This window comes from Dermochelys coriacea, chromosome 25, assembly GCF_009764565.3.
Source record: "Dermochelys coriacea isolate rDerCor1 chromosome 25, rDerCor1.pri.v4, whole genome shotgun sequence".
NCBI lineage: Eukaryota > Metazoa > Chordata > Testudines > Dermochelyidae > Dermochelys > Dermochelys coriacea.
The window spans coordinates 5,082,086-5,093,022 of NC_050092.1; positions in this window are offsets into that span (position 1 = coordinate 5,082,086).

Below are 10,937 nucleotides of genomic sequence, written 5' to 3' on the forward strand. Positions count from 1 at the left end.
TAGGATCCCTACATACTTGCTCAAGAGGTTTGTGCAAACCACGGAGGCCTTGCAAAACTTACCAGACACTTACTGACCAGATTTGGGGATGCAAGACTCAGGACAATTAAATCTTCAGCTCCTGTTTATCCCTGAATATTGGAGATAGGGTTGTCTAGCCCTCCCCAAGTCTAGTTTTCCTGGGTCTTTTTCCACGGTGACCAGCTCAGTGCCTGCACCATGATTATCAGCTTCATGGTTGACCATAGAACTGGAGTCTTGTGGTTATTCCACCACTGCTGCTTGGGAAAAGCTGCCCTTCTGCAGACTCAGGAAGACAGACAGCACTGCATCAGGCCAAATGGCATCTCTGCTTCAAAGGCCTTTAACTTGGCCTCAGACGTTTAAAGCTGGTGTAAGTGAGCTTTTACAAACCCCAAGTTCCGACTTTTTTCCACATCTTTCTAATCAACAAAAATAGGTTTTATTAAAAAATGCTCTGTACCTCGGGGGGACCCCCTACAGCCCCATGTTCATCTTTATAAAATGATTGTGTGCTATCCAATGCAAAGTTTGTCATGTTGGGTGTTTTCGGAAGGCTCATAATGCACTGAGCATTGTTATAGTGATTGATTGTTACCGTAAAGTTATAGTAAGGTTATAGGTTATAATTTCATGTATATAGTTATGAGGCTGAAAATGTGTCCTCATGGCTTAAAGCAAGCCCATGCAAAAACTCTCCAAGAGCAGAGAGGCAGTGCACACCTCCTCAGGGCATGGATGGGACAAACCCAGGCCAGCCTCACAGGAACTATGGACACTGGCTTAGGCAACAACAAAAGAATCCGTTAGACCCTCGCAGGAGTCACCCCCTTCCTTTGGGCAGTTTGGGAGTGCAATGAGGTAATGTTCACCGACTCTGAAAGGGGGGGGCAAAGCCAAGAGGAAAGAAAGGACATGATAAAAGGGAGAGACATTTTGCCATGGTCTCTTTCTTCCACCTCCATCTACAGACACCACCACCACCACCAAGCCACTGAAACGCTGATCAAAGGGGAGAGCCTGGCTGAAGAGCCAGCCTGTGGTGAGAAGCATCTAACTTTGTAAAGACATTGAAAGTGTTAAGATCAGCTTAGAATGCGTTTTGCTTTTATTTCATTTGACCAAATCCGACTTATGCTTTGATTTATAATCACTTAAAATTGATCTTTATTGTTAACAAATCCGTTTCTTTATTCTACCTAAAGCCATGCGTTTGATTTGCAGTGTGTCTGAGGCTCCGCTTGGGAGCTCAAGCCTGGAACATATCAATTTCTTTGTTAAATTGATGAATTTATATAAGCTTGCACCGTCCAGTGGGCATAAGTGGACACTGCAAGACAGAGGTTCCTCGGGTTGTTTCTGGGACCGGAGATATTGGCTAGTGTCATTCACCTGCAAGTAGCTGGGAGCAGCTGACATACCAGAAGCCCTGTGTGAACAGCCCAGGAGTGGGGGTTCTCACAGCAGAGCAGGGTAAGGCTGGCTCCCAGAGTCAAGGACTGGAGTGGCCTAGCAAATCACTGGTCCAGAAAACACCAGAGCGGAACGTCACAATCCCCCAGCAGCATTTATGGCCCAAACAAGAACCTGAAAGTGAAACATTTTGCCAATTCTCATTGTCCAAGGCCAGAGAAATGCAAGCAAGAAATTAGTGACAAGCAAACAGCTAAGTTTAAAGGGCCGCTGTCAATTGAAGAGGCATTACAAACGCCCCCTCTTTTCAGCACTCGAGAACAGCAGCTCTGCGCTCACGCTGGCAAGGCCTGGTTCTCCAGAATCTCAGCTTTCATTTGAATATCTCAAGCAAGGCTGTAGCTGTTATGGTTGTGGAGAAACACTCAGCTCCCGTGGGTGAGGCTAACTGATGCAGAGATGAGGCTGCACAGAGTCTGGAACACTGGCTCTGAGAGGTGTGAGCTGCCCCCTTCATCTCACTGGGTGGCTGACTCTGATGCCCAGTGATCATTTAAATGTCAGTGCTGCTACCTGTTGTGTTTCTCATGTAAGAAAGGAGAGAGGAGTCCCGGATCTACACAATTTTCTGTGAGTGACGGCTCATTTTACATCCACCCGCTCCCTAGCACACCAGCTCACAAGCACTGCTCGCACTACGAGACAGACGGGCCCGAGTCGTAAAGCCGGGATCCAGAACCAAACCCGGGAGTGTTCAGATCTGGGCTTAAGGGATGGGTTGCTACGTTCCAACCCCGCCCCCCTCTGCTCCCTCCCCCCCGGTCTGGGTTTGGATCTGGGGCTCCCTGAGGCAGAGCCCAGCAGTGGCAGCAGCTGGCTACTCCTCTCCTGTGGGGTGACTAGCGCTCCCCTAGGATGAGCCAGGGCCAGTGTATGAGCAAGCCAGAGCTGGTGATGGCACAGAGCATTATTAGCTGCCATGGAAACAGGTGAAAGTGACAATGTCTGTTCCCTGAGCGGAAGGGTGGGCTGCATTTTAACCTTTCTTCCCAGGGCAGTCATCCATGGCCCCACGGCTGGACTAGCCCCTCAGGCAGTAACAAAACCTCATCCAGACACTGGGAAACTCAATCTGTAGGTTTCAGAGTAGCAGCCATGTTAGTCTGTATTCGCAAAAAGAAAAGGAGGACTTGTGGCACCTTGGAGACTAACAAATTTATTTGCCCTGTTTGCTGTAGAGGATGTTGATCAGGTGGTTCCACAGTTTCTTTGAGAGCGTGTGGCACAAGCTGTCAGCATAGTCGTGTGGTATGTAGATTGTAATGGATTTTTTACCTTCAGTCCTTTTGGTATGATGTCCATCTGTTTGCATTTGGAGAGGAAGATGATGTCTGTCTGTATCTGTATGAGTTTTTTCATGAAGTTGATAGATTTCCACTCATACTGCTAAATTCAGTGCCTTGCATAATCTGTAGGGCAGGCCTTGGCATCACATGGGGAAACAGGGGCAATATTCTGGATGAGCATCTGGAGTGCCGGGCTCCAGCCACCCTCCCGAAAACCATCTCCCCAGACTGCAGCCACACAGCCCAGCCCTGGCTTTCCAGCACCCTAGACAGCATGGGGCAAGGGGCTGGTGCATCCAGGAAAAGCCTCTCCCCGCCGCTACGCTTGTTGAGCTGCCCAAGTTTAGTTCCAACTTAATCCATGTGTAAGGGGACAACAATCCCCATATGGACAGGTTCCAGAGTAGCAGCCATGTTAGTCTGTATCCGCAAAAAGAACAGGAGGACTTGTGGCACCTTAGAGACTAACAAATTTGTTAGAGCATAAGCTTTCGTGGGCTACAGCCCACTTCATCGGATGCATAGACTGGAACATATAATAAGAAAAAAAATATATATATATATATATATATATATATATAATATACACACATAGAGAGAAAGTGGAAGTTGCCATACAAACTGTAAGAGGCTAATTAGTTAAGATGAGCTATTATCAGCGGGAGAAAAAAACTTTTGTAGTGATAATCAAGATGGCCCATTTAGACAGTTGACAAGAAGGTGTGAGGATACTTAACATGGGGAAATAGATTCAATATGTGTAATGACCCAGCCACTTCCAGTCTCTATTCAAACCCAGTGGGGGTGTTTTGGTTGCTAGCTCCCAGTACCAACAGAAAGGGAAAGGGTCGATGAGAAATCAGGACCCTGAGATAGGTGCACTTAGACACTGCTTCCCAAGTCAGGTCCTGTTCCAAACAGGAGGAGGAGGAGACCCTAATGCCTGCCTTCTAACTATGAGCTCAGGGGTTGGGGCATGTGCGTGGGATGTGAGCGACCCAGGTTCAATTCCCCCCTCTCCATTAGAGGTCTCCCCCCCCTCACCATAGCATGTGCCAACCACTGGGTGATAGGACACCCTCGTGTGAGGTTCCCTCAGACGCTCCTGTTGAAGCTGTTCCATGGTGGGTAAGGAGTGATTGGAGCAGGAGAAGTGGACCTGGGGTCTCCCACTTGCCAAGTGAGGTCCCTAATCACTGGGCTAGAGTCAGTCCCGTGCTCTGGCCCAATGATGGTTCCACTGGGGATAAATATTTTGATCCTCAGGGGTTGGAGCACGCTGCTGAGCCAGGGCAGATCCCTGCTCTAATCTTTTCTCTCTGTCTGGCAGAGGGGAAAATGGAACCTGGGTCTCCCCCATCCCAGGTGAGTGCACTAACCACTGGGCTAAAGATGGGTACCACCTTCTCCAGGCCCGTGCTTGGGATTTATGGGGCCCTACGCAGTATTATTAAACTGGTGCCCCTATGCTGGTGCATTCAGCTCTTTGAATACGGTTTCTGCCTAGTAAGGAGCCGACCGCTCTTACCCGCTCTCCTGGTCATAGGCACAGACTCTGTGGATGGGTGCTCCGGGGCTGGAGCACCCATGGGGAAAATTTAATGGGGGCAGAGCACCCACCGGCGCCAAGCTCCCTCCCTCTGCCCCCCTCCCCCCACGCCTCTCGTGCACTGGTGGCATCGCGCTTACCAACTCCTCCCGCTCCCTCCCAGTGCTTCCAGAGCACCGCGAACAGCTGATTCGCAGCTTTCAAGCTCCATGAGGGAGGGGGAGGAGCGGGGATGGGGCGCGCTCGGGGGAAGAGGTGGGGCGGGAGTGGAGCTAGGGCGGGAAGAGGTGGGGCGTGGACTTGGAGGAAGGGGTGGAGTGGGGGTGGGGCCTGGAGCGGATCGGGGGTGTCGAGCACCCCCCCCGGCAAGATGAGAAGTCGGCGCTTACGGTCCCGGTGGTGCCCCAATTTTTCGGGTGCCCTACGCAGCCACGTATGCTGTGTACGCCTAAGGACGGCCCGGCCTTCTCCGTGTGGCACGAGCCAGGTGCCACAAGAAACACCTGAGGCACCTACTCCATTAGAGGCCAGGAGAGGGGGGTCCCGTTCGTGGATTGCTAACAGATCTAGGCACCTCCTTGCTGCTCAGACTTAGGGACCAATCTCCAAGAGCGGGGCGGGCAGGGCTTATCACGCATGCCCCTCATCGGCGTCTGCCCCAGGCTAGCTTAGGCTTCCCACTGAGCACCCTGGTTTGTAGGCACCTGTCTCTCCCCATCCATAGGATAGGGAGCCTCGGTATCTAACTTGGCTTTGCGAATCCCAGAGCATCGCGGTGGTTGTCTAGGCGCTGTGACATCCAGCATTGCAATGCCTAAGTCCCTTCGTGGGTCCCACCCTGACTAGCCCTAGGTCACAGGGAAAGTCCTTAGCAGAGCAGGGAATTGAGGACTCCAGCCACTGGACCAGCCTTCCTCTCCTTCTGCTTGCTGTGTCCCTTGCTTAGTCCTCCACTGCTTGCCAAAGTCCTGCAAGAGAAAGTTCAGCTGGACCTGATGCTTCAAATCCCAAATAAACTTCAGTGCTCCACCCCCACCCCCACCCCCATTAAAGAACCAAACCAAACTTTGAAACCTCTTTGTGGCTCCTAACATACCCAGGAAGGGGACAGACAACCCAGGGGCTTGCCTTGCACCTGATCTTTATAGACAAAAGAGCTGTAAGGGAGGAGCTGCTGGTGCACAGCACCTCTCACAACCAGACTTTGAGTGGGGTGAAAAAATCTTGTCATGCTCGGAAGGGCCTGGGGGGTGTGGGGGGGGACGCTGTGAGAATCCATGGATGAAACAATGTGACACTGTATGCAAGGGGCGGGAAGGTGGTTGCTAGGCAACGAGGGAGGCGGGGCAGACGTGGGCACATGGCTGCCATGGGAAAGGATTGGCAATGGTGCAAACCAGTGGCGGAGGAGGGGCCCAGAATCGACTGAATGCGGCAAGTCAGATCCCTGGATGTGGAATTTCCTGGGGCATCAGCCTTGCTAGGAATTGTTCCTGGCCCTCCACACCTGATGGCGACCAGCTCCCGGTGCGGATACTCTCATTCCAGAGTAAGAGTGCCCTTCTCTGTTTTAGCTCAATCCACTTCCATTTATCCTACAATAGCTCTTCTGGTCAATTTCCCCATGTTAGACAAGCCCCAGTATCATTCTACTGGTATAATCTCTAGTGTGGACACAGTTATATTGCTGATAAAGGTGCCTTATTTCTCTTCCTGTATGGGAGTGGTTATACCAGCATACACTGTGTCCGTGCAAGATGGGTTGTGCTGCTTAAGGCTACTGCTCTAATTATAGTGGGACTGATTCTGTATGTGAGCAAGGCCTCAGGATCTGATCTTGTGCCACTGATGTCAAAGGGTTCGCTTGAATGGGTGCAGGACCGACCCTTAGAGTCAAGCACTGCGGGGCTTAGCTCCTGCACAACGAGCGATCCCCTCAGAGTCAGGGAGCCTCCTCGCTTGTGCGGAGTTTGCCCACACGTCAGTCGGAGGACATGGCCAGACAAGGAGTCAGCACACAGCCAGCTGGGGTGTGAGTCTCCCACGCACTAGCCTGCTGTGCAATACCTTCCATGCGGACCCAGCAGCTGGTTCCTCGGGTGTTTGGACATAGTGCGCTTTGAAACGGGAACCAGTCTTTTGTCAACTGACCTGCGTCTTCACGGGGGTTGGGTCGGCACGGCCACTGCATGCCGGGGTGGGGATTTTCCACATCTCTGGGGACATAACTATGGCGACTTACATTTTAAGTTTAGACCAGGCCTAAGAGCATCCACACTAGGATGTAATGTGATTTAACTAACCCATTTTAAAAGTTAATTCGAATTGACTTGCCTGAGTGCCTCATGTAGACAAGGCCAGGCCAGCGAGAAGGAGACAGAGAGCCTTGCTGTAGAAGCTGATAGCAAGCTCCCCACCCCCCGACTGCGTGACATCAGTAAAAGGTGTTGAGAGTCTGTAGCCTGATTGCCCACCTCCCCTGGGGATGGGTGTTAGCCAGACAACGTAGAGCCTGACATAAGGATCAAGGTTCGAATGGGCCTCTCCTTTCCTGAGGCTGCTGGCTCAGACCCAAAGCAAGTTAGAGCAACCCCGAGGTTTCTCCTAACTTGTGCCCTGCCTCAGTGGTTCCTTGCAGCATGGACAAACAGCCGAAGTGTCACATGCTGGCCATGCATCCTCAGGCCTCAGAACATGTTGCTCAGAGCCACCCCTAACCCTGAGGGTGTTCCCGGGGGGGGCGGGGGGAGGCTTAGGGCTGCAAAGGGACCATTGAGCACTGACGAATCCCACAAGCCTGGATAGCTGCTACAGAGGAGCACTCGTTCAGCATGAGCCCTGCTGGCTGTGGCTCTGGGATCCCCCATCAATAGCTTCCAGCCAGGCCTAGGCACTGCCATAGAAGGTTTGGTAGAGGCAGTAGTGGAACAACGCCCTAGTGGACATGCAACCCAGCAAAAGAGTCCTTTTGCTTGTGGAGCTTATACCAGCTTCCCAATAACTAGCGCTGGTTGAAAATTTTTCGACAGACCATTGGAAAATGGAGTTTGGTCAAAAGTACATAAAAGGTTGTTACAAGGAGGAGGGAGAAAAATTGTTCTTCTTAACCTCCGAGGCTAGGACAAGAAGCAATGGGGCTTAAATTGCAGCAAGTGCAGTTTAGGTTGGACATTGGAAAAAACTTTCTAACTGTCAGGGAGGTGAAACACTGGAATAAATTGCCTAGGGAGGTTGTGGAATCTCCCTCATTGGGGATTTTTAAGAGCAGGTTGGACAAACACCTGTCAGGGATGGTCTAGATAATACTTAGCCCTGCCTTGAGTGCAGGGGACTGCACTAGATGACCTCTCGAGGTCTCTTCCAGTTCTATGATTCTATGAAAATCTAAATGTTTTGCAGGAATGTGTCAATTTTGAAGACATTTTCCACATGAAAAGGAATAAACAAACCCTTTTGAGTTTCTCGTTGTGATAATGTGAAAATGTTTTTTTTCTGTGCAGCAAAAATGTTTTATTTCAACTTTATTGTCTGGCTTCATTTTGTTTCAGTTTTGATATGAACTGTTAATATTAATGTTCACCATCTCAACACTGACACAATGACTTGCTAATGATGATATGATATTGTCTTTTGTGCCCTCGACATGCTATTTAATATTTTCTCTTACAGTGTTTGTAGTCACTTTATTGAAAGGAAATGTTTTTATCCCCATTGAAATGAAACATTTCAACAGAACGAAATGGGTCAGAATTGACATTTTTTGGAATTTTTCATCCCATGTAATATTTTGGCTTTTTTTTCCGATTCAGAATGAAAACAAATTTGGAAACAGCATTTTCTGCAGCTGGGAGATTTTGTTTGCCAGCCAGCTGTAGAAATTAGCTGTACTAGTAAAAGGACTATTTTGCTGGCCTAATTGTGTCTACACTTGGGCTTTTGCTGGTATAACTATATCATTAAAAATCCCCCTCTCCCGCAACCAGTATTGCTTTGCTGGCAAAAGTTTTAGTGTAGCCCCAGCCTGCCTCAGTTTCCATGTTGCTGTCTGCAGACAAGTCCCTGTTTGTAGCTTGGGTGCAACTGCCATGAGCTGAGAAGCGACAGGGCCCCCAGCAGCATGAGCCCACACAGAGATGTCCTGCCAGCCCACACACTCCAGGCGCTTCACCATCCCACAGGCAGGAAAGGCTGCAGCTGGGAGGGGAAGTCACTCGCTCTGCTTTCATCAGGGCTGGCTGCCTCCGGAAGCAGAGTTCAGGCAGGTCCCAGGGCCCAAGATGTGAACGTCTCCGAGACGTCACTAACTCCCTCGAAAGATAAGGAGCCAGGAAAAGAGAGCGGGACTCTGCTTCTCTGGAGCAGCAGTTTGACAACACCCAAGCAGTCAGTAAATATCATTGCCCACCATTTTCCAGATGGATAAACTGAGGCACATGGATTTTCTCAAGGTCCCACAGTGGATCAGAGTCAGAAATAGAACCCAGGAGTCCTGATGCCCAACCCACTCCTCTAACTGCTAGCCCCCCATCTCCACCCATAGCCAGAACCCAGGACTCCTGACTCCCAGGCCACTGCTCTAACCACTAGACTTGCATCCTCTCTTTGTCCAGAAAGCAGAGAGAACGAGGGACTGTATACCAAGGGCACAAGAAGGCAAAGTGGAGAGCTGGAATGGGGCTGGTTTTCTAAACAGGCTCTGATGCATCCATTGGAGCTTCGTGGGTGTCCAGGGATGGGACCAGAGTGGAGCAGTCGATCCAAGCCCTGCGTATTGAGCACTAGGACAGGGTGTCGTCTTAGCTGCTGCAGGTTCTGGCCACAGTGTTGGGTCTCCCCTGCAGCAGGACCTATGAGGTTACTGCCAGATGCCCACCAACAATGCCCCAGGCCATGAAGGAGAACATGGGTCTTCCTTGCCCATGGCTGTGGGGATCTGGAGTAAAACCGCACCATGGTTCCAGTTTTGGACGGAGTGGGAAAGAGCCAGGACAGTTCTTTAATCCAAACCAGATTTGAGTGACTAGTTTCACCTTGTTAGCCATTGACCCCAGGGCAAAGCGAGTGTCAAACACCTTTAGATCGGAACTGGTGCCTCGTGCACTCACGTTGCCCTGACGTCACTGACTGCACAGGGGGCAAGGCAACGGTGGTATCACCAACCCTTGTGATTCTACCACCAACCCTCATGATATGTGGGGGTTTTCTTAAAGCCCCAGCTCCTGGAGTCATGAGAATTTCGGCTTTCATTTGGGCAGATCCTCAGCTGGGGCAAGTTGTCTCAGCCCCGCTTCAGTGGCGCTGTAATAGTTTACACCAGATGAGGATCTGCCCCTAGGTTTCTAGCCATCCTGGCTGTGGACAATGGGATCAGCATGCAGCCTAAAGGAAAATAAAATGAACCCCAAATGGCTTTTAGAAAGAAAAAAAAAATCTCAGGGGCTTAAGAACCTGCACACACCCCAGCTGCTGAGTTGGAAACTCGGAGGGAGCCTGAGGCTTGTACCCTAATTTACATATACATTTGCATTAAAACTAAACTCCCGCCGCCCTGCCCTTGTCTCTTCCCTGATGGATAAGCAGAGATCCTCGATCTGAGAGCCAGGAACGTCTGTGTACGTGGAGCCCACTGTCTGTATTATAGCTGCTGCTCTGTGCTGGAACCTTGGAGGATCCGAGTCTGGTCTAGGCCCGCCTACTTTTGGCACTAGATGCCCTCAGTTCAATCCCTGGGGTGCCAGCCACCCACACGGACCTGGGGAGAGACTGCAGCGATCACCAGCTTGGAAGGCAGGGGTGCCGGGAAATTGCAAACCACAGCAGGCTCTGGTTGCGGGGTTCCAGCCTGGCTGAGTGAGGGAATGGTGTCACCGGGAAATCCAGGCACTCCTGGCCTTCATGCAAAGAAGATCACCACAAACCCTGCAGCTGGTCACCTTTGTTCTCCCGCTGCAGCGACAGAGATAGGGAATCCTACAGGCCGGGTCTGCCACTGTTATTCACCAGCACTATCCAAGTGGCTAGAGCACCCCACTTGGACTCAGGACACCTGGGCTCTTCCCCTGGCCTGCTGGGTGATCTTGAGCAGAGCACATCCCCTTCCTTTGCCTCAGTTACTCCATCAGTAAAATAGGCACCAGCTATGTAAAACACCTTGAGATCACTGAGTGAAACGTGCCAGGTAAGGAGAACTTGAGAGTGAATTCAGCAAGGGGCTAAAAGCAGGGGTGATAGCCAGCCGGGAGTGGTACCAGCTTCTCCCTAGTCACCTCTGTCCTGACATGCAGCACTCACTTCTTATTCGCTCCTCAACCTTTCTTGATCAAAGACTCAATGGGTGTGTGGAGCAGCGAGCCCGGATCACTGAGGCAGGATTTGAACTCAGCCCCCTAGAGGTGAAGCAGGAATGCATAGACATATGGTGCTTAGCTCCTCATGCTCCAGCCTAATGAGGATATATTATATATGTAATGGTGAAACAGTGCACTGTTATATTGATAACTCTGTCTCTCAGTAAGGTAGCAAGAGTGCCCATGAAAGGTCGTAATGACTACCCTCCACTGGATGGAATCAGTACTGCTCAGGTATGTGTCATAGGCCCTGCAGGGACA